This window comes from Sinocyclocheilus anshuiensis, unplaced genomic scaffold, assembly GCF_001515605.1.
Source record: "Sinocyclocheilus anshuiensis isolate Anshui unplaced genomic scaffold, SAMN03320099.WGS_v1.1 scaffold11, whole genome shotgun sequence".
Taxonomy (NCBI): domain Eukaryota; kingdom Metazoa; phylum Chordata; class Actinopteri; order Cypriniformes; family Cyprinidae; genus Sinocyclocheilus; species Sinocyclocheilus anshuiensis.
The window spans coordinates 416,407-442,003 of record NW_015551076.1 but is presented as its reverse complement, the minus strand read 5'-3'; the positions used below and the strand labels follow the sequence as shown (position 1 = coordinate 442,003).

General features: G+C 37.1%; 1 long non-coding RNA gene across 1 annotated transcript in view; it reads right to left on the bottom strand.

The window, feature by feature from the left end:
• LOC107662390 (uncharacterized) overlaps positions 1–21,965 on the bottom strand; it is a 254,756-nt gene extending 232,791 nt beyond the window's left edge. Inside the window, exon 1 of the long non-coding RNA XR_001631210.1 lies at positions 21,757–21,965. This is a non-coding gene — a long non-coding RNA (uncharacterized LOC107662390). The remainder of the gene's footprint in view (positions 1–21,756) is intronic.
• Positions 21,966–25,597: the final 3,632 nt, after the last annotated feature.

Below are 25,597 nucleotides of genomic sequence, written 5' to 3'. Positions count from 1 at the left end.
ACATGAGGGTGAGTAAATGATGTCAAAATGTTAATTTGTGGGTTTTCATGTGCAATTTATCTGTTCAGACCAATGTGAAAATAAAGCCAGACTGATGAATGAAAATACAGCGATACACAAGGACAGCAGCATAAAATTCTATTTGATTCACGTATCAAGATACTGATATACCTTACTGTATTTTATTTGCCCAGTTCTGGATTCTTCTTTTCTTATTCACTGCCACTTATAGCAAAACACCACCAAGTCATACTTTATGTTCATAAACACAGAGTCATACTTTATTTAACAGCAACGTTTACAGATCAGCGTTACTTTAGCATCATTGAGATACTATTACAGTTTTTATTCATATTTTAAACGTTCTTATTTTTATATGATCTGTTGTCATTTTAAATTTTAAATTTTAGTAATTTTGTTCGTCATTTTTATTAGTTTGTTTTTAATGTCTATACAGTTTTTAGTCATTTTTATTTTAGTTTTGTAGCACTAAAATTGAAGTTTTTATATTTTGCTTTATTTATTCAAAAAATATTTTATGGTTTTAGCTTTAGTCAACTATAAAAGTTCCACTTATGGTTGGCTAGTTTTCTTCGCATTACAATGGAAAAGACATTAGAACACCTCTTTATATTAAAAAAAAATAAATAAATCTGTCGGACTGATGGCATACGAATATTCGTGTCAGTCCGAACAGGCGCAATAATAGCTGTTCATTCAAATTTAAAAGATTATCGCCCCAAACATTCGTATTGGCATGAACAAACCTTTAGTCTGTAGCAACTCCCATTAGCTTCATAAAAACAACATGTTTAGCAGCAGTCTAGTTTGTCCTCATTTAGATAAGTAAATGCGCATGTGTGTTTGAATTGGAAACTCTGTTGGAAAACATGTGCGAGGAAACTGGCTTTCCTAGCCTAGAGGAAGCAGCACAAACCCCGAAGACAGACAGGAAGTCCATGCAGCAGGACACCAGCTGACTGACATCACGACACACGCACATACACACGCACAACCAATGCTCCTTAAAGATTCTCAAGGGCCATCTGACTCCATAATTTAGTCCAAGGTGCAGACATTCATTTTCTCAAGATGCCCAAGATTTTCCACCCCTCCCTCAAGGCCTGGCTGGTTTCCTGCAGGCCGTCCCACCCCCTGCGGTGCGACACGCAGACAGATCGCTCCGGTGACTGGAGCGGACATTCAGGCATTGGGCCGCAAGCTCGCAGGAATTCCCTGACAGAGACATAATGGCCTCCGGAGCACGGCGGCTCCTTTGGATTTGTTCCCTTGACTTCACACATCTCCCCATCCCCTCCTGCGCCTATGAAATGCCCTTTCAAAGAGGTCAGCCCTCAGGGTCGTCAGTCACGTCACAGGGTCATTTCCCGTCGATATTTGGCTTGATGTGTGCATCCCTGACATGTGGATCGGCGCTTACATTCGTACGGCTCTGGATCCCTGCCACTCTTCCTCTCTTCTCACCTGCAGCTCTGCAGCGGGGTTCCTCTGACATTCCCAGATCGTAAAACTCACAAGGATGTTGTTTCTGGTCCCACCTCCCTCTACTGTAGCGTGTGAACTGGCCGTTCAGTCAGCGGACCTCATGCATCCTGCGTCCATTTTTTCTTGGTTGAAGGCCAGAGAGGGCAAACTGCTCCGAGGGTTTTAGCCTTGGAGACTTACAATAATGCGATTCTTCTGGTGGGTTTTTTTCAGATTCTCTTCTCACAGTTGTCAAAAATCTGTTCTGTACTGCTGTTTAGCCAAGTATGTGGCCTTTGTGTTTAAGCAGGGGCATCCAAACGTGCTCTTGGAGGACCACCGTCCAGCGGAGTTTAGCTCCAATCCTAATTAAACAGAACTGAACCAGCTAATCAAGGTCTTCAGACTCAGTAGAAACTTCCAGGCAAGTGTGTTGAAACTGAACTCTCCTGGCTCTCCAGGATCAGGACTGGACATCCTGTGTTAAAGCTACAGCAGTTAATTGAAAAAAATTAATTCTCTGAATTTCGCCATCACACAGTGTTAATCTCATCAATGAAATGTTAATGTTTTTTTAATTCATCAGTGGTAGCGAGACGTAAAATTTGCATCATGATGAAAATCAAAATACTGTTGATGAAAATTGAGGGAAAAAATTTAAATACGTACATATGTATACATATACGTCATATTCAATAATTATAATTTTTTATAATTTTACTATAGTTGTACTTAACCTATATATGTGTGTGTGTGTGTGTGTGTGTGTGTGTGTGTGTGTGTGTATATATATAAATATATATATATATAGTAGTCAAGATTTGAAGTGGATCAAAAAAGTTCATCAAAGTTGTCCTAAGACAAGAATGCATTTTTGGTTTTAGGACAACTTTGATGAAAGGTTTTGATCCACTTAAAATGTTGACTACTGTATATAATGCATATGCATCCAAAAAGAACAATTTTACACACACACACGAGTAAAATTGCAGAAAAAAATTTAGAATTTTTTTTTATTATTGAATATGATGTAATACAACTATTTTATTAAAATTAGTTTAATCAATCATAATGAGATGAAAAAAATAAAAAAAAATAATGCTTACATCATACTGTTGATGAAATTATGAGGAATATACTGTATGTATGTGTATGTGCCAATTATACTAAACATATGTATATGAATGTATATACACACACAAACATGTTTAGTTAAATTTTATAAAAATTATTCAAAATAATACTTGAATATGACATGTAATATGATATACAACAAACACTGCAACAATATTACTGTATTATGAATACTGAAGTGCTCTAAGGTCATTTTCACTAGAATCGTTAACTAAGATGCAATATTGCACTAGTTGTGTTTGTATAAAAATGAGAGAGTCTGGAGCGTGATAAGAAAGACATGAAAATAGCTCTACATTAATGCATATATTACGGAAATGAATATCAGGAAATATCTGACAGGTTGACCAATCAGAATCATGTATTCCAGAGAGTTGTGTAATCAGACGAAATGCAGAGTAAATGTACATTTGTTAAAAGGCAGAAAAAAAAACTTAAAAAAGGGCACTGCAGACACCTCACTGGCTGTAACAGAGCAGTGCCGCATGCACCATGAAACACCACGTGCAATATGTAAAGCTCTTCAGCAAACAGCCCTAATTTGAGTCTTAATTACCTTTGACTGGCTCCAAGTACACTTAGGAGAGGCTCCCTACTGCCCAGAGTCCTCATTCTCCTTATTCAATAATAAACAAACATATGCACTCAAACCCAACCACATGCACACACATACACACACTCGTTTAATACACTCCACTGCAAGTAGATTTAAGACACTATCTCTATAGTTTCCTGTTTACTGCTGTTTACCACTCATTAGCTTTGGCGCTGGATGTTTGGATGCTCTCACAGGAAAGACTGGCTCTCTGTCGGACTGACTGTCTGTCTTTCATTTCATCCCCCTCGTTTTCTCTTTCCACTGTCTGGCCCGCATGAGTCTGTCACAAATGGATACACAGAGAGGATGGTCTACACAAGTGGCTGCCAGAAATGCACAAAAGGAGTGAGAGAGAATAAGTGCTGATGTTAAGAGAAATGAACCTTTTCCCATAGTGCCACAAGAGCTGCGAGGTCAACAACTGCTGACTACTAATAATATAACAGACTGAAAGAGGATTGATTTATCTCGTGTGATGAAGACCATTATGCCATTTAGTAGAAACATCCACTTCATCCAAAACTAAATACAGTGGCCACAAAAAAGTATTTGGAGACTTAAACTGCACTTACAAATGTGTGAATATCATAAAAGCATACTAATGAGTAGATGTGTTCTTCTGTTCATCGTAATGACGTTTAATGTCCCCCGACAACCTCTGTACTTCCATTTAGCCACTTGTTAGCAACCACCTTTTTAATACCCCAAACAAGAGTGGGGTATTACTTCTGTATGTCGTAGAATAAATCGTGGAAAATATCTTGAGCTTGTATTAACTCATTCAACCAGAAACCCATTCAGTGACTTCGAAACGATGGAACTAGAAGTGCAAAAATGGCAACTCCTTTTCAGGTTTTAGGACTCCTTCCTGCAGCACTCAATGGAGAAAGGTGTTTTTGCAACCAGGCGATATAGTTATGACATCTACGATGCATGTGTGCTAAATGCTAACCAGCCAAACCTTGAGCACTTGGTTTAGTTTGAAGCCTGAAGACAGAAGGCTAATCTGAAATCAGATCTTCTAGCACAGTGGTTTTAAAACCCTGGGTCAAGACTCAAAAAATGGGTTGCCAGGATGATTTAAGGAAAATGTATATGTATAGGCGCTTTCACACCGTGTAGTCCTAGGAACTTAGTTCTAGGAACTAGCCAGCAGGGTGGTTCCTAGAGAACCAATTTCCCCCCCGCGCCATTTTCCTGGTTGCATTCACATTGGCAGCAGGAACTCGCCGACAGCGAGTTTATTCGTGGCATTTACAAACATCTACAACCTGTGAATGGAGGACGCCATGATTGGAGCTGTTTTTGTTGTGTGTCATGGGTTTCGAGACAACGGAGATGGAATGTAAAAGCACAATTTATGCGATTACGACAGAGAGTGCGAAAATCTGACTAAATCTCCTATGACAACTTCCAGTGTTACATATCATCGAGGCTGAGAAAAGAACACAATGCTGCAGACCAACATGTAAATGCTGTTATCGCCGTTTTCCATGTTTGTGGAACAAATATGTTTAAATGGCTTTTTAAAAATGCTGGGTAGCCGGTGTTTCGCGTGCGTTTGGCCAATCAGCATACACTTACGTCACTGATTTAGACCCTACTCTGAAGTAGGAGCTAAATCAGTTCCCCCAAATAGAGTTCCTAGAACTATAAATACGTTCCTAGTTCCTGAGGTGCGAACACGCCAAAAAGCGGAAACTTCCACCAATAGTTCTAGGAACTATGGAAAGGTTCTTCTGTTGCGAAAGTGCCTTATGTTACAAAGTTCAAGACTCAGGGAAGAAGGAAGGGAATCGGCTAACTTAACTGTAATAACAAAATAAACAAACTACAAAACGAAAGTAAGCTGCTACCACCTCGCAGCAGAATCCAATGTGTATTTGTGTTTGCGATGTTTTTGCAGCACTGAACATTGTAGCCAATCACAGACGTATCTGTTGATTTCTGGAACGCAATGGCCAATCAGAGGCATGTCAGTTAGAATCCACTCACCGCTCAAAAAAGTTTTTGTTCAATCCTGAGTTCTGGAAGCGTGCGAATCCTCTCATTACAATGAACAAAGTGTAGACGCGATGTAAATAAGAGATTAATTGTGCTGTGTAGAGAGATTAATTGATTATAACACAATTTTCTGAGATTGCTTTTCAGTCATTAAGGGAGCGCTCTTTGCACACTTTCTTATATAGTCCATTCAGAATTTGAATAAAAGTTTTGCTTTTCATGCTGCTAAGAGGACTAATGTGGCGAACATGCTACAAAGTTTCGGGAGTGACAACTGCACATAAATTGGGGATTTTCTCGAAATCGCAATGTCTGACATGGTGATAATCATAACAATGGAATGGACAAAATAAGATATGCCAAAACTGATGTGAGGCTAAGTGGGACTTGTGACCGGTCTGTGGCATAGTTGTCACTCATTAACATTCACTCCATCAGCACAGCACAGTGTGCATGTATGTATGGGTCGCGTAAATTTTAAAAGAAAAAAATAGGGTCGCTCTTAAAAAAGTTTGAAAACCACTGTTCTAACTTAAGAGATCATTTAGGCTAGATGCTTTTTCCTAGTCTTCACCTACAATGTTTCATCTATACCTAATAATATCAACTTCTTCACCTAACCCTTCACTTCAAACATTTGAGTCTAAACCTGTCTTGTCTTTCCAGAGTCTTTCATTCTGTCTTTCTCCTGCACTCATTTGTTCTCTCAATCCTTTCCCCTCTCTCTCTCTCTCTCTCTCTCTCTGTGTTGACAGTAATGATGAGCTATGTTCAGTCAGGCTGGAGATGAGAGACACATCAATCTGTCTCGTCTGACACACTTTTGATTTGTTTTCACTAGGCCAGAGCTCCACACCGAAGCTGTAGACAGTTTATTAAGAAACTCAAATAGTAACTGCTAAGCTTTCATGCACCAGAAACCTCAACATGTTCTCACTATCACCCAAAAAGGCCAGTAGGCCTTCATGTTACCTAGAGATTAAAAGGAAAAACATTTTAGAGAACACATGGAGTTCAGATGCATAATGTTCTCCTTTTATATTTCAGAAGCGTGTGTTTGTGCCTGTGAGGTTTCTTTGTACCACAGCTGTTGGTGCGTGTGTGTGTGGCCGCAGGCGGTGTGTTCTGCAATAATGGGAACGGTGTTTGAGGCTGAGATTGTATTAACAGGATAATTGAGTTGCTCGATCAGGCGAAGCCGAATTCTGTAAAGATTCGTAGAGTTGGGCGGAATAAACCGCCTCCACCTTTCTTTCATTCCATCCAAACCTTTAATGCTATATTAGCATAGACCTAAAGGTTTTCACACAAAAATAATAAGGTTTACAACACTTTACTCTACTTCTAAATGTAATCCTCTCAAAAACTTGTTGACATCAATAGATTTCAAATGAAACATAATGTGACCAGCATTTGTGGCATAATGTTGATTAGCACAAAAGTCAAGGTTAAGGTAGCCATGCATTCAAAGTTACAAAAGTAGTAAAGTACCGTAAAGTACAAAAAAAGTACCATTTCTATCCCTTGTCCTGGGAAACTGGCACAAAGTTTCAGTAAGCATACATAATCAATTGTGCATCTGAATAAATGCGTTTCCATCATTTAAATGCATGTTTTCTTACTTTCTCTTTTAAGCACATTTTAAGATTGTATGTGCATCTTGGACTCTTGGAAAAAACATCCAGCGTTTTTTTTTTTCATGCGATACCCCAAAATTCGCATGAAAATTTGTGGATGGAAATATAGCTAGTGAGTCACTTACAGTGGAATTGAATGGGGACTTTTTTATGAGAATTTGAAAGCAGAAATGTGTAGTCTTCTGTTAAATTTTGTGTATTAGTTGCAAAACAGTAATGTTAGGGTTGTTAATGGCATTGCATTATGGAAACAAAATTATAAAATCAGATATATCTTTATACACAGAAAAGTAAGCTACTAAGTGATTTTTCACACTAAATTTGTGGTAACATGCATATTGTTTACATTTTTGTATTTGAAAATTCACGGACTGGCCTCATTCACTCCCATTTTAAGTGCCTTGCTGTATCCCAGATTTTTGCTTTGCATGAAAAGGAGGGACAAGTCAAAAAATTTTTGTGGTAATTAACAACATGCCACAGATGCAGAACTTGTACTGAACCCGATACTGAATTCCTTCAAGAAAAAAAAAAAGCTGATTTTCCCTGTGGTCTGAACAGAATGGGATTACGCACTCAGAAGAGGAGCGGCTCTGGTGTGAACGTGGCCTGTGAGACTTTACTGAAGGTTGATATAAACTATACCTTCTCTCCTTTTCTCTCTCTCTCTTTCTCCAGATGGTAATGTTCTCTTTCTCGTCCCTGTGCAGACTCAGCTCCTGTATGGAAGGAGATTTATGGGGGCCCTTCGTCTCAAAATCACCACTCTGAGTCCCCACACACACCGGGGTGTGTGTGGGTGTGTTTGACTGCATATCTCAGCGTTGCAGCTTGTGTGTGTGTGTGTGTGTGTGTGTGTGTGTGTATACAACATTCTACCCTGCTGTGTATGTGCGCGCGCGCACACTCGTAACCACACAAAAACACACACACTGCAAACAATCAGGGGTGTATGGCAAATAAGAGTGTGTGCGTCACAGGCAGGAGGTTTGCATGTGTGTGTGTGTGCTCATCTGCAACCTGCTTGCTCTCTCATTTTCAATCTCAGCCCAATTAATTTAGCAGAATTAATCTCTCGCTGTGCACAGCCGTTCCTAGCACACACACACTCACACACACACTCTCCTCCCCGCAACACAAGGCACAGTCAAACATGAAATAGTGTCTCATGCCACAATCCATCTGGCATCTTAACACACACACACATGCCCACACCCCGGTGACATTTGCAGATTGGGAGTGTGTGAAAGATGGGGGAATGATTTCCTCTCCTAATGAAGAACTTGCTGTGTTCTCGCGGGCGGAAAGCAAAGGGCGGAGGAGATGAGGACGTTTTTCAGCCCCTCATTTCACTTGATGTGTCTGATCGCAAATACACTAGCGTACGGCCTCAGATGGATGGATGGATGGATGGATGACAATTCAATGGTCTTCACTCAAAGTTCTACATGCTGATTGGTTCATGTTTCATCAGCTGTATGATGTCAATGGTCAGGGTCAAAGGTCAGAGAAACTACAGGCTTCACACATTAAACCATTCTTGCAGTTCTACAAAGAAATCATCAACCAAGAACATAAACATAGGCCTAAAGGTATTAGTAGAGTCTCGCCGAAGCTATTTGGTCATTTGGAACAAGCAGCACGATCAAATTGCATTTGTTTCCAACAAAACATGAAGAATAATCACAGGAACAACAGTTTCCTATAAGATTAAATGTGGAACTGAACAGGAGGAGGTTACATGATTTTGTCTCATTACTAAACTGGTGTGGTGCAAAAACGGTGATGCACCAATTCTGAAATTCCGGCCAGTCAATAGGTAGATAATTATTTTCATATTATGACCAAAATTATAAATGGCTCATATTAAAAAAATAGCACTTTGTTTCCCTGTTTTTAACAAACATAAAAATGTAAATAGTGTTTGTTATAAATAGTGTTTATGCTATAAAATTATATGCAGTACAAAAGATTGATAAATAATACTTTCATTTAATGTTAACAATTACCTAAATCTTAAAAAATTTGAGAAAAAAAAATAATATCCAATACTGAGTAGTATTAATAAATGTAAAATATATACAGCAGGTAAAATAAGTATTGAACACATGACCATTTTTCCCAGTAAATATATTTCTAAAGGTGCTGTTGACATGAAATTTTCACCAGATGTCGGTAACAATCCAAGTAATCCATACATACAAAGAAAGCAAAACAAATAAGTTCAGAAATTAAGTTCTGTGTAATAAAGTAGAATGACACAGGGAAAAAGTATTGAACACATCAAGAAAGGGAGGTGCAAAAAGGCATGGAAAGCCAAGACACCAGCTGAAATCTATCAGTAATTAGAAAGCAATCCTGCCCCTAGTCAGTGGAAATTAATATTAGCTGGTTCAGTCCCAGCTGATGGCCTATAAAAAGGTATCTCATGACCATTGTGTCACACAAGAAACATTTCATGATGGATAAAAGCAAAGAGCTTTTTCAAGACCTTTGCAACCTTATTGTTGCAAAACATACTGATTGCATTGGTTACAGAAGGATTTCTATAGTTCCAGTTCCAGTGAGCACTGTTGGGGCCATAATCTGGAAGTGGAAAGAAAATAATTTCACCATAAACCAGCCACGACCAGGTGCTCCTCGCAAGATCTCTGACAGAGGAGTGAAAAAAATTATCAGAAGAGTTGTCCAAGAGCCAAGGACCACTTGTGGAGATCTTCAGAAAGACCTGGAATTAGAATGTACAATTGTTTCAAAGAAAATAATAAGTACAATAAATAATGCACTCAACCGCCATGGTTGCACAGGTACTGCAGTGTTCCCAACCAACTTCCAAAGCATGTACCATGAGGACTTGAACTTACAAATATCCATAATTTGTCAAAGTTTTGGTAAGCACATATACACTCTTTTTATGGAGTAACGCAATATTGTAACGCATTACTTTTAAAAGTAACTTTCCCCAACACTGGTTATTATGAATGTACACTGTATGTTTGTGCCTGTTATTAACCACACTTAAGCGCTACATATTTACCATGTACATACCATTAGTATGTACAGTAATTTGTCTTATTAGTTACCATATCCGGATTCTGTAATTGCCTGTTTGTACATACACACTTGTCTGTAAATGCTACATATTTACTATGTATATACACTAGTACGTATAGTAAAGGATCTAATTAGTTACCATGTATGGACACTACCTGTAAGTACCCACACTTGTCTGTATGTACATACTAACCATGCATTTACGACTGTTAAGTACAGCTGTGTTTCTTATTAGTAAATGTATGTACATACATTTCAGGTAAGTACCATGTGTTACCACGCATTTGCCTGTAGGTACAAGATATTTACCATGTATGTACCAGGGAAGTACACGTACTGTAAAATAAAGTGCTACCGCGTGTTCAATCCTTTTTCCTTGGGTCATTCCAGTTTATTACACAGAACTTAATTTCTGAACTTGTTTTCTTTGTATATATGGATTACTTGGATTGTTACCGACATCTGCTGAAAATTTCATGTCAACAGCACCTTTAGAAATATATTTACTGAGAAAAATTATGTGTTCAATACTTATTTTACCCGCTGTATATAACTTTCTAGTCATAAAAAAAATGTATTCTGAAAAATGTGTCATGGTTTGCACACAAATATTAAGCAGCACAATCATTTTCAACTTTGATAATAATCAGAAATCTTTTGAGCAGCAAATCAGCATATTGGAATGATTTCTGAAGGATCATGTGACACTGAAGACTGGAGTAATGATGCTGAAAATTCAGCTTTGATCACAGGAATAAATTACATTTTAACATATATTAAAATTGAAAACATACTTTTCAAATTGTAGTAATATTCCATAATTGCAGTATTATTGATAAAAATAAATGCAGCTTTGGTGAGCATAAGAGAATTCCTTTAAACATTAAAAAAATCTTTCTGACCCTGTAACTTCTGAATGGTAGTGTAAGAAATTACGATGACAACCAATAACCATTATGGAGCTGGCGTATTGTGCATCCCTACAAAAACAAGGAGAAGAAATTAATCAAGTTATGTTCAAATCAGACTAATCTCCGGCCACATGGAACACGTGGTTCTGGCTCAACGCAGCATTCTGTTGTTACGATCCCTCCGCCAAATGAAATGCACGTCTGAGGGGGTCTGCATGGCACCCAGCTGTCCTGCCCAGTGCAGTCACTATGCCAGCCACAGTCTTGCCCACTCACCATGCCAGCAGTTGCCCTGGCAACCCCAGCCAATGGCCCGCAACCGCTCCCTCACAGAGAAAGAAGGTAAGGAAATGATGGAACCAAAAAAAAAAAAAAAGGAATAAAAAAAAAGGGATTTGCTTCTGGAATGTTACATTTAATGCTGTGTGTAGGAATTAAGCCACTTAAATAATGTCAATTGATTGGAAACATTAAACATTATTATCTACATGAATTTAGAACATATTTATATTTTTATGTATTTATTTAACTTTTGGCCAACTGAGATGAGACAAATACAGCAAAAGAAGAAGGGAATGGACTTGCACTCTTAAAAATAAAGGTGTTTAAAAGGTTCTTCACAGCGATGTCATAGAAGACCCATTTTTGGTTCTACAAAGAACCATTCAGTCAAAGGTTCTTTAAAGAACCATCTCTTTCTTACCTTTTTATAATCTGAAGAACCTGCTTTCGCCACAAATAACCTTTTGTGAAACAGAAAGGTTCTTTAGATGTTAAAGGTTTTTTATGGAACCATTTAGATAAAAAGGATCTTCTATGGCATCTGTGAAGCACCTATATTTTTAAGAGTGTATGCCCCAGTGTTGGACAAATTCAAATTTAAAATCATCCACATAAGCACTATAGCTCTAAAGATCATCTGAAGCACAATTGCGAACCACTAGACAACACATCTGACAAATTTTAAAATTGCACATTTCCCTTCAATTTCAGAACCAGAGAGACAAAATCAGAAATTAGGCCTCAAGACCTTTTCCTTACATCCACCACAGTTCTTATCATCGCAGTGGAACACAATGACAACTCAAAATCCAGCAGGTACAAAAAAAACACTCATCTGTACCGAGTGCCAAATATACACCACCAAATCTGTCACTTACACATATATAATCTACAAACCACATTTTAAAAGTGCAAAAGCCTATTGGTATGAGGATCCAGTATAAATACATGGTTAAATAAATGTAATAACTTAAAATGTCACAATATAACAACAACAAAAAAAAAAATGTTGATGCCGTCTATCAATGTAAGATGGGTCCAGAACATGAACATTAACTAGCCCATAAAATGTATTTTCAAAACAGCTTTTTTGTCACAAATAAATAGGTTACAAATAAAATTATATTAAATACATTTTTAAAAACAATATATTTCCTTTATAGAACTTATATATTTATTTATTTATGGTTACAATTATCACAAACTTCTTATATAATCTTATATCCTGGGTGTTTGAATATTACAACATTACGTTACTTTAATTGACATGAAATTACTTCTGACATATTGAAGATATTTGCTGCAAAGCTTTAAGCTAAACAGAAACCAAAATAGTGTCTCATTTATCTAAATAAATGAGCAGAAACCAAAGAGTATCACTATTATCCCTGCTCTCCTTTTACTTCATCACTTGGCGAACCTAAAGAACTTTATTACCTGAATATGACTGTATCAAGTATCATAAATAAAAGCAAACTGTGACAACTATTGTCACATCACATCACCTCAGCGTACATAATGATATCAAGTTTGGATCAATCAAACAGCTCTTAGCAAAGAATATGTCTATTCGAAACAAAACTCAAGCTGATTTTCAAATCAAAATCTCTTTCCCAGTTCACAGCAGCCACTTGAGCATACCTAAAACTGAATGCAAAGCAGACGGGTACAAACGCTCATTTCATCAACGGTCCACCAGACACTGCTGACATCTAGAGTCCAAGCGCTGCTATTAACATGCTGCCTTCATTTCTGATTAACAATCACTGGGGGCCAAATTCTCCTGAGCTTTCATAGTCATTGAGCTGTTAAAATAAAGCACTGAGACTTTAATGCTGGGTGAATTTGGGTTTTTTAACTGAGATTCATTTGATTTAATTTGTAATTTGATTCTTTGAAGCAACTTCATTGGATAGTTTTTTAACTCAGTGCCCACATGCAAACGGATTAGTATTGAGGGCCACTCCAATCACAACAAAGTGTTCCTGTTACACCGTCCTAAAATAGTCAATCCAGTGGCCCAGACATTATGGACGGGGCATGACGGCCTCAGGACAACTTCCTCTTGCTTTTAAGCTCTGCATGTTTGAAGTCACGGCATGCCCCCGTTCACAAACACGTCTCGGGGGTGAATAAAAGCCAGATCACAGAGTTTCGGTTAATGAATAGAAGGAATATAAGGTTCAGTGGGTTTCCAGATGAAAATATTTAACCTGTGTCCCGTCAGAAGGGTCCCGAGGCCCGATCCCACCAGAGATCACAGCGCTGCCTAGTGCGCACCATTCATCTTATTGCTCGGGCCACTACAAGGACGTGTTTATATGAGAAAAACGAGTCTAGATTATGAGCCTCCGTCCTGCAATTTTACAAAACGGCATGTTTTAATAGCTGATAAATGTTTAAACTACACAGACGGTATAGAAGGGATGTTAGGTTCTTCAGGGATGACTGGTTTCACCACGCGTCGGACCATAAACGCAGTAAGGACGGACCCGTTTAGCGTCAAATATGATGCTCGGAGCATCATGATTCATTCCAAACCAGCATCTCGGCCCACACTTTTCCTTTAAACACCTCCAGGCCTGTGTTTAGACACAAAAGGGATGATGGAAGGTAGATGCGCAGGTGCATGCGGAGATGAGATAAGCCAGGAAAGATGGGCGGGAAACAAGCACGAAAGAGAGGAATTAAAGGAAAGCATTAGAGGAGGAACAAGAAAGAGCATTCCATCAGTAGGCACGGAGGGGCATTACACAGTGCTCCATTTTTCCTCCCGACCTCGCAACGACCCCGCCGCTGATGGGGTGAAGAGCAGGTGGAAAGAGAGAGAGAATGAGAGAGGTATGAGGAATAGGGCTTTTAGGGAAAGCCGGCAGCATGCTGGTTAAAAATATCTCTGTGGCGATGCCACATGGTGCGTCTATGATGTCAGATGTTTACCAGCGGCCTCGCCAGCATGCTCGATAATACACCAAAATGCAAAGAGGATAATGAGACGGGAGGAGAATGCATCCAGGATTTATATACCAACTTTTTTCGTTGGTATTTATTCGTGCATCATACTTTTGCTAGCGCAGCTTCACGCGCATGCAGCATCGCATGCCCTCAGGGATCGAGTGTGATTGAGAATGGGGGGTCTGCCATTGCCCTGCCGTTGAACCCGCTTCGTTCCTCCTGACGAAAACACACATGCTATGAAAGCTCATCAGCAACGGCAGCACCTTGCTGCAGCGCTCTCGGTTTTTGACCTCTCCTGCTGCGTACGGATACGTCACAATCGACACACAGAGACAGATCGTTCCACTGCTTATTCTGTCTGTACCTTTGTGTTTCACAGTTTCTGAAGGGGAACAACACTCGGATGTGGCACTGCTGCGCCATTAACCGAAATCGCATTAGGGAGAATATCAAATAGCAAAGACTGCGATTTAATTGAATGAATATAAAGCCAAGCGCTGCACTGTGTTCATTTACACGTGAGCAACTCATTACCCGCCAGTGTTTGCAGCGGCTCAAAGCAGAAAATGCTGCACAAAAACTCATCTTTGAATCTGCTCTAAGTTTGGGTCACTTTAATGTGTATTTGGGAATGCAAGACACATACCATCTTCCCATACTTGAAATGAGAAGCATTAATCAACAACAGAGAAGATTAGAGTGATATAGTTATATGAAGAAACTAGGACAGACATAAATATTAGTATTTCAATTTTATATTATGCATATTACATATAGTAATACTTTTTTTTTTTTACACTTTAGTAGTTATTATAGTTAACTAAAACTAAAATGAGAATAAATTTGTTAATTGATAAAATTACATTATTTTAAATAAAAAATGTTAAATTAAGTAAAATATTTTCACAAAACTTATTTCAGCTCGTTGCCAAATTTAGTTTAACTTGATGTAGTAACTAATAAAAACTAACTAATAAAAAACTGGAAAAAAAAAATAGACAAAAAAAAAATCTACAAAACATTACAAAAACACATTGAAATACTTGAAATTACATTTTTTTTTAAATGAAAATGGAAAATATAAAAAGTAAAATATATAACAGTATGTAAATACTAAAATAACAGTAGCAATAATAATAATAATATCATCATCCTCCTCATTATTACTATTATGACTATAATCAATAGAATTATCATTATTTTTATTTTATAGTCATACTGATATATAATTACAAAATCTTGGCCACATTGTGCAGCCGTACAAATAAACATAGCAAACCTAGATCTTTTTTTTTTTGCAAAAATCATATTTTCATTTGGAATGTTTATTAGAAATATCATAATTCGATTTGTTCCTCAATCGTGCTGCCCCAGCATGGTGTCCCTCATGTCAGTAGGCTGACTATCACAGTGGTGTGGAGGACAAAATTAGCTCAGCCCTGTCAAACCTGCACACTTAACTGATAGAAGACCATCTCAAAAGTACTTCATCCTTCGATGTCGCTCCCCAGGGGAGCAAGTTACAGATGCTTCTGTGAAGTCATAACGGCGGTTTAAAGTGGACATGAGAGGCTGTGGCCTAATGATGCCTGTTTACGCCACTGTCTTCCATCTGTAATGATTAGAGGAAGGATTGATGAGCACTCTGGCCCTGCCACCGAGCCAATCAGACCCCAAGGATGCAACCAACACCCTACGGTGGCTCGGAAGGGACACAAGGACTTCGACCGTCTGATGACCCCTGAATCTGACTGCTGGGTGACCCCGGTTACATGCAGGTCAGACGGAGGCCAAATACAAGCAGCCTACTAATTTGAATGATCAGACTAACTGATCGCCGCTTGTATGTTTTTGTAGGGGCATTGTAGCGCTTTTAGGGGAAAGAAGCACCCCTACGCCACTGACCGCCAGATGACCCACACCACTTTCTGGGTGAATTTGAGGTCACATGAATATTAATTGAAGTGTGTGAAAATTCTGAAGCATGCGGTGGGAGCTATGGGGTGAAAACGACGTAATGCTACTTCTAAAAGTATCCCGAATCAAATCCAAAATCAAGCATAACTTACACTGGAAATGTATGCCTGGCATTCCAACAAAATGACAAATCGAGGGATGCACAATATTACAATTCTGGCCAATAATACCATAGGCCAATAATGAATAATATTACCAATAATTATAATATAATAAATTAATAATTAATAAACCAGTAAGTCTAATTAAAATTCTATTAAAATTCAAAATAAAATACCAAAAGTCAATCGTTTTAAATGCACATGTAAATTTAAGCATCAAAAATAAGATCAAATGATGTTCATTTTAAGATATGCTAAAGATTACAGTTATCAATGTACAGTCAACTAATAATGACATTTTTTAGAAATTATTTCTATTTTATATTAACATTTGGTAAATTTTAAGGCCATCTAAATACAAATTTCATTTGAATGATTTAAAATTGTAATGTACATTTTTTCCATCTTAATGGAAAAATAGGTGCATTCAAAATTAAACAACCAATACTGAGCAACACTGAAAAATTAAACTTCAAATATCATCAGAGAACCAAAATGGTACCAATTAATAATAATAAATATAACAGTGCATTCCTAAACATTAGGGAATTATTATGTAACAATATTATTATTTCAAATTGTGTCATCTAAATTTTGTATCTAAAATAGGTGCATTCAGAATTAAATACCCAATATTTAACTCTGTAGGCCTATTTATTCAATGACGATTTCAACAAAAATGGTACCAATTTATAACGCATCCCCAAAAACCTTAATAACAGACCCTCAACCTAAAGGATGAACGGTTTCTTGAAGGCTATAGCACCAAGGTTAACAAAGATTACCGTTCGAAGTTTAACACTGAATCTCAGACAGATTCTTTTTCGACTAACCAAACTCTACATCACATGACGATCTTTGATGACGACCCGTTTGTCATTTAATTGTAAGGGGAGCTGCATGCACATCTAAAGCGTGTATATTTAAAGGATTGTACGATTGTTGTGCCGTGGAGTGGGAGGTGAAACATTCACACGAGCGCTTCTGTGCATCACACGGAGGTCAGCAGCAGTTATAATTTGGGTCAAGCCATTACACCTTATGAACGTTACCCAACGCATGATGCTGACTAACGAGTGACCTATGATGACAGACCAAACTCCCAGTGTTTAAAATCATCTGGAGCTTTTCTGAACACACTCCGATGACTGCTAAATGACCCCAGCTATCAGGTCATGGCGAGGGCAGATATGTATTAGAATAGCGGAAACTAGGCAAGCTTTGGGAAAACGCCCTGGAATTGACCGGTAGACGACCTCCATGTTGATCGTAACGAGGGGTTCATTTTAGTTTAGCTACTTGCAAGCAATCTGAATACTTCTAATAGAAACAATCGCTTTTTTTCTTCATAAAAACAGCTTTTTCATGCAGCACTTTAGGCATAAATTTGAATTGGCAAGTCAGCAAAAAAACAAAACCACAAAAACAATCTCAAATCCAATCAGAAGCATGAGACAACTAGTATAATCTCACGAGCTGAAACACAAGACCTGCTCTTTGATGAAACCATCTTCGTGGCTTCAGGGTCTTGAACAGAACACACCACTGATGTTGACCAAAATATGACCTGATGTTGACCGAGAGATGAACTGAGGCCGCAGACTGACCCCTCTGTCGTCATGGCTGCCAGCTGACCCCTGGAAAGGTCACAGAGATCACGGCCTGTGGTCCGATCAACGCTGGACACAAAGAGTCAGTGAGAAGAATGAGAAAAGAAACATAGGGAGCGAATAAGAGAGTGAAAGAGAAAAGGAAGACGTGGGGTCAGAGGTCACTATCTAAGCTCTTCCTTTCACCATTTCATCATCCTCTGTCCCTCCTTTTTCTCTTCTGCGCCCTCATTTTGACTGACCTCTGACTTCGACGTGTGTTTCGGGGAACGCTTGGCCTGACCTGACCATGAACGCATCCCAAAAACTGCTAATAACACTATTCATAAGAACTGTTTTTATATCGACAGTAAATTCCTGCAAGTTCAGTTTAATTAAGAATGTTTGGACTGCTTTATTTGAGCAAAGCAAACATAAAGACATAATTGAAGTTATACAAGTACAAAAGCTAACTGAGTAAATTAAGTAATAAATATCAAGATGGTTTAATGCCCATTTCAGTTCAATGTTACTTATTATTTCATGGTAAGATTACTGCATTAATTCAAATTATTTAAAATTGTTATTTTGTACTGCAGACAAATACCTAAATACTATTATTCTCAACATGGCTTTAACAATCCGTTTTAAGATATGAAGACTAAGGAAATATGTGCAATTGGTTTCCAACATTTCTTCAAGTAAACTAAATCAATTTTATGAATCTAAATCGGCAATATTCCAATACAATGAAGAAAAAAAATACTGTTATTTTTAGACTTGTTACAGATTAAATTCCCTGAAAACCACTGCTTCAAGTAAATTTGCGAATAGTGAACACAGCAAATAATCAGTATTTTTCTATTGTTTTCCAGAAAGCATATATATATATATAATTATCTCAAAAAGATATTTAGGATATTCGTAAAGAATTTCTGTGACTCTAATATATATATAATAAAATAAAATAACTCAAGCTATATTCTCTGGAAACCTTAAATCTTAAGAAAATCTGCTTTAAGTAAATTTATGTATGCCAAACACTTTGATAATTTGAACAATTTCTTTAGAGCTTTTATTATTATTATTTTCCAGTACAACTATCTAAATATCCTAAAAACACAACTACTCAGTATATTTTATTTACACGGCAATTTAAAAAATTGAAACAGTAAAATAAAAGCTTAATTCAAGATATGTTCTCTTAAAACCAATCTTTCAAAAAGTAAAGTATATTTATCATGTTTTAAAGATGTTTTCCACTAAAACTGAGAAAGTAAATACTGACTAAAAGAGATGAATGGCTGTAATCAATTTGATTTTTGGCTAAATCAATTTATTGATTTATTATTTCCTCTTTGTGTTTTTTTTTCTATCATCGCCAAACCCGAGCAGGTTGCAGTCCCTGATAATTGTAAAACCGAACTAGATCAACAAGAACTGTAAAATATAAACTCAAAAGACACATTAGCAGCGGTGGGCATTTTGATCTCCGTCAGAAGCTGTCATGAGGGATTTTCACTGTCTACATGTTCCTCTGAACTCAACTATCGAATCATAAACAGATCTAAAGGACTACGGAGGGATCTAACCTCTGATACTCTGCGTGATTCAACGTCCTGTCGCTGCAAAGCACATCGACACAGTGTCAAAACAGCTGATCGATTCTGCCGCTGCATCTGAAATAAGTACAACATGCTGTTTAAACCTATAGAAGATTACAGATGAAAAATATGCAAGAATAGAAACACAACAGCAGGTATTCGAGATGGAAGACGGAGCAAGGAAGTGGACCGCTGACCTCTGACCCCTGAATCGCAGCAAGAAAGCGATAGATAAAGAAGCGGTGTTTGATGTGTTCGCGCAGTACAGTGCCAGCTTTGGCTTTCAGCACGAGAAAGAATGTTAAAGACTTCAGCACACATGGGCTACAGATATATTACACCTCGGCTCACAGCGGGAGAACGGGAGGACGAGCGAGAGGTGAGGGGGCAGAAATAAAGCAAAAGAAAAGAAGACATTGTCAAGAGGACGAGATGGAGAAGAGAAAGGAGTGGAACGTTCTGAAGAGGATGGTTTAAATTGAGATGAAAGGCTCGGCGGAACAGAAGAACACTGCTTCCCTCTGTGCCGCACTTATCAGGCCCTTCACACGCAGGTCTCTCAGGTCACGTATCTGTTACAGTGTCTGGGAACGGCCGCTATCTTCATAGGAGGTGACATTTAGGGCGATCCCAGTTAGGGCGCCCTCTGCTTTGCACACAGACAACGGCACGCATTTCCTTTCATCTATTATTCTACAGGTACAATAACACATCTTGTTGAAAAAATATGAGAGCATTAATGAATAAGGTATGATTTTATATATATTACCAAAAAAAAAAACACTTAATTCCTTTTAAATTAATTCACAAGTAAATACACAAGAATGTTTAAATACAAAGGCATACTTGTTCTATATGCATTAAATTGTATATTTATGTCATAAATTCAAGGCAAGAAAGATTTAGCGACATTTACACTTTACTAGTATTCTGCAAATATCGATGACCTTTAGAATTAAAAATCAAGATTTTAGGTTCTAAACTACAGGGTTTTATGACAAATAAGGATGTCTTGGATGATAAGGGAAAACCTACTTTAAAATACTAAAAATGTAATCTGTGTGTCCATCTTGGATCTGTATATTTTTGAAAATCGTTTACTAATTTCAGTGAATATTTAATTTAACAACTCTAAAAATCAAGACGTGTAACCATTAAGTACCAAAATGCTATCCTTGTGCCTAGGAAAATCATGAATAAAGGCATTTTCTTAGGCTTACTTCATCTAGTCTAAGCCTTTACATAAAACGGTCAAAATGTGTGATTTTTCCTTTTCAACTTAATGACTTATTTAGAAACATGAAACCACAAACTTGAAGATTTATATAATATATAATTTGACAACATTAAGAATATTACAAAAAAATTGAAAACATTCCTGTTAATGAGACTTCCTACAAAAAAAATATATATCTCCAGACAGTTAAAATACTTTTTCTTTTTTTGGGGGTTGTTGTTAACCTTAAGGTCCAAAAAAATCAGCAATCTATTTACACAAAAATGTCATTTAGTTTATGAATTGAAAAAAATAAAAGTATTGTTATATAATTTATATTTCAAATGTATTTTTGAAAAACATATGGCTTAACGAGCGTCAGTATTTATTACATATGCACAAGTGTATATTTTAGATTTTGCAACTATTTGAATAATCTTTTTGCTTTCACTAGTTCATTTAAAAATCATGCAGTGGCAAATGTTTAGAAATATTGTACACAAGTTCCAAAACATTTTAAGTTAATAAAAAACAATATATGCAATAATTGCAAATTATTTAGACAAATTTTATGATAAATATCACATATAGGTGTTTAAAACAAACAACTCTTCAACAAAGCCATCTTTAATACATTTTAAACATTCGTTAGTAACGAAAAGGCCAGAGTTACTCCCAAGCGCCATCTGGCGGCGAGACGAGGCACTGCAGCCGAGCGCCGCTCTGTCACTGTCCGCCTCGGCGGTAAATAAAGCAGGCCGCGGTGGACAGCCGGGTTTTTCTATTTCACGCTATGAACGGCTCTATGGACACATCTGACAAGCAGATGCTCTAGGCGGGATTACATTCCTCTTCCTCGATGATGGTGTATCGATTTTTATTTCCCCAACAGACAGTGCCGATAACTCAACGTTAGCCGACCTAGGCTTCATCTGCATCAGGAAATAATCCATTCCAAGAGTTTGTGAAAATCAGAAGCAAAATATTTCCTTTTTCTCCCTGTCCGCTATTTGAAATCATCTCACTACAATAAAGTGCCAAATCATTTACAAAGACGCCACGCTTACAAGAAAGCATCTTATTTCGAGAGAAACTTGACGCTAAGTGTATGAATATCATCAAATTTATTGTTTAATGTTGTTCATCTAGCATTACTTGTACTTCATGTGAGTCGTCAAACCATGGTTTGTGTTTGTTTTGCATTACCTTGTGTTTCTCTGCAGCTTGCAGTGCACTTATACTTTCACGGTTGTGTTCGGGAAATGAGCTGTTTGGTTTTCTACCGGTAGATGGCAGAATAACACAACTTTTCACCAGTTTGGTGACATTATTCAGACACAAGGGGGCAACACGCCCTCAACAGCAGTGTTTTTTTCTACAGCATACACTAAGTGTAATAGAAAGTAATCACAAGAAAGAAAGAAAGAAAGAAAGAAAGAAAACCCGTTTTACAGTGGTTCTCAGCCTTTTTGACTCCCCATTTTTCCACAAAAACAATTTACTGGACTGAAGCAACTTAGCTTTACTTGGGCCTAATATTTTAGAAAAATCACGTAAAAATAATCAAATATGATACAATCGTCTTTTGAGGACCGATTGTCATTATTGTAGCTTTACATTACATATACATAAACTACAGAACTTTGATAGTAACATTTAAATGTCATTTTTGATCACACTGATTTACATTACAAGCTCAGAAATTTATCTTACTTTTTTGGCCATATAAATAACAACATCCACACCAGATTACATATTTTAGCTCAGTTTGGGTCTCTACATTAAAAATGAGGTGTTTTTACCTATTCTCACTAGGCCTATATCATACTATACTGTATGTGCCATAAAATCCTGATGTATCAAATATGATTAAACAAAAATAAAACTCATGCATATTTTATTTTATTTTTTGTCTAAAAGTTTAATAAACGATTGCATTTTAAAAATAGACTTTCTGACATTCTTATTGTGCTCAGAGTTGTGGGCCGAACAGTCTACCAGCCTAGATCACGGTCGCCGTGATTTTGCCAAGTAAGACATGATCAACATCTTTTGTTGATCCTGGATCAACATTACTGTTCAAAAATACAGACTTAACCCAATCCCCACCCCTAAACCTAACCTTACCCATAATTTATTCCTAAAATCAGAGGGAAATTATAGCTGATTAACAAGGGTGTAGAAGCACCTAACCCTGATCATAAGCCTAAAACAGATATTTCCTGAAAAGTTATCCCTCAATTCTGATTGGTTGATTGGAATGCTGTTCCAGGATCAGCAAGGATGTTGATCCAGGAACATGTTGTACTTGGTGAAATCACGCTCACCCTTAGATCACATTACAGATTTTTTAATCTTTACTTAAAACACATTTTCCATTGCTTTTAATGTCCCCTGATGTTTAAATTGCACTTGATTTCTGTTGGTTTCTATTTTATTTTTTATTTTATTCTGGATTTTTTTTGTCTGTGATTTTATCTTTTTACCTTTTTATTTTTGGTTTCTTTTAGTTGATGCTGTAAAGCAACACTGGTCAGCTGTCGCTGTTTTAATGGTGCTATATAAATAAACTACATTTGAAACTTGAACTTGATACTTACTGACTTTCATATCAGGCTTTACATAGAGATAAGAATTTTTAAATAATTTTACTCACAATTTCTACCTGATAAAATAGGAATCTTGGCAATTAGTAAAATGTATATTCGTTATTAAAATGCTCTTTGCGTTATGATTTTATCAATCTGCTTGACTTTTTCAGGTACAGAATTTTCAAGTGTTGAGGTTGCAGGAGCCACAAGATTTGAATAGCAAAAAAATAAAAATTGTTCAGCCAATTCTTTGTGCAAATCATGCCATGTGAGCCAAGCTGTGGTTTTATCATCACTGCAGATCTCTCTTGCGTCTCGAGTCCCTACAGATCAATAGTTGTGATGGATTCAGTAAAATTGTAGGTTGTGTCCATGGTTACGAGTGTCAGCTGCTGCAATGATGCAGAAAGCTGGACATTATAAACAAGACATGCAGGAACATTTCAGGGAACCCTGATAGAATTGAAACTATTCTCTTTACTCTGTAGACTTGCCTGACAAATAAGTTATGAATGTGTAACTTTGCCTCCCACAGTATTACTGAGAGTCTGATTTCTGTGGTTTATGTACAGTAAGTGTGCCTTTTGAAAATGAATTAGATGCTTTACAATGTTGTACAAATTCCATATTTGTATTATTTGTGACCTTAAAATAAGTGGAAGCAACTGAAATCCACTGATTTTAATACTGACAAATTAGACAAGATATAATGATATAATAAAGCAAGACAATATGTACAATAACGTGAAATACATTCCATAAATACATCATTTTCAGTCTAGTTTAATTGGGGTACTGGAGTACTACTTCATTCATTCATGCTTTAATTTGATTTCAAATTAACGTTAACATATGTAAACTGTTCAAATTTTTATTTATTTATTTTTGAAAGAAATTAATACTTTTATTCATCAAGGATGCATTAAATTGATCAGACGTAACAGTAAAGCGTAAAGACATGTAATGTTAGAACGTAACAAAAGATTTCTAGTACAGAAAAAAAAATGCTGTTCTTTTGAAACTTTTATTCATTAAAGAATCCTGAAAAAATGCATCGTGGTTTAAGCAGCACAGTTGTTTTCCATATTGATAATAATAAGATGTTTCTTCAGAAGCAAATCAGCATATTAGAATGATTTCTGAAGGATCATGTGACACTGAAGACTGGAGTAATGATGCTGAAAATTCAGCTTTGCATCACAGGAATAAATTACATCTTAAAATATATTTAAAAAGAGTCATTATAAATTGTGATAATATTTAATATATTTTCATACATGTATATACATAATAGAGGAGATATTTCATATATTACTGTTTTTACTGTATTTTTGGATCAAATAAATGATTGATTCTTGTCATTAAAAAAACAAAAATCTCACTGACCCCAAACTTTTGAAGAGTATATTGTATGCAGTGGGCCAATAAAGTATTTGGACACTTACTAAGTCTCACTTAACGTATAAATGTCATTGGTTTTCAAACTTGGAGGGACACATGTGTGAACTTGAGCAGTTGGTTAAAAGTGATTGCAAAATGGCTCAGAAAAGTGAAGTTAGTTCTCAGGAAATGGAGGTCTATCTACACAGACATTTTTAACATGGTCTAAGCTAAGCATATACATATTTTAAGGCCATTGCTGCAGTCACCAGCAAATAGGCCCTATGTGCCAAAAAAGGGACACCAAATGATGTCACTGAGATACTGTAAGTTGGCAAGAAATAAAAAGGGATCTTTAGCAGCAGAGTTTTTGATAAGATTATAAACAGAATAAAATATTTATATATTCAGAGTAAGTCATTAGTTATCAAGTAAGTTACATTCTTTACCATTAATGTATTCTGATTTCTTATTAGCAGAATCTGGATTGACAGCCATGTGCCACAAAACCCCAGTATATACTGACAGAAGTTTTTGGAGAGAAAGGACAGAAGCAGAGTTATAATTTCATATCCCCACCCTTGCAGACGCTGCATGAGACAATATAAATATCACCTTCTGTTTGCGGATGGTGTGGCTGGTTTGTTTGAGTAATGAGATAATTAACTCAATCACCACACTCGGACAGATGATGAATTTTGTTAATGCTTCTCCTTTGTTCTCCACTCATTTCTGAGCAGGCCTTTTTCCTCTACATTAACCCGACATGCGCACACACACACACACACACACACACACACATCTGAGCAGGCCTTTTTCCTCTACATTAACCCGACATGCGCACACACACACACACACACACACACACACACACACACTCTCTCTCTCTCTCTCTCTCTCTCTCTCTCTCTCTCCATGCATCTTCTTATTTGTGGAGTATGCGATTGCAGCGATGCAAGTGGGCCAGAGAGATGAGCCCCTTACTAAAGTGGAACTGCAACAGGGCAAAACTAAATACAATAGAGGCTTTTTCATATTCTCTGTGCACAAGGTCAACATCCTCTCGTTCAGTGGGG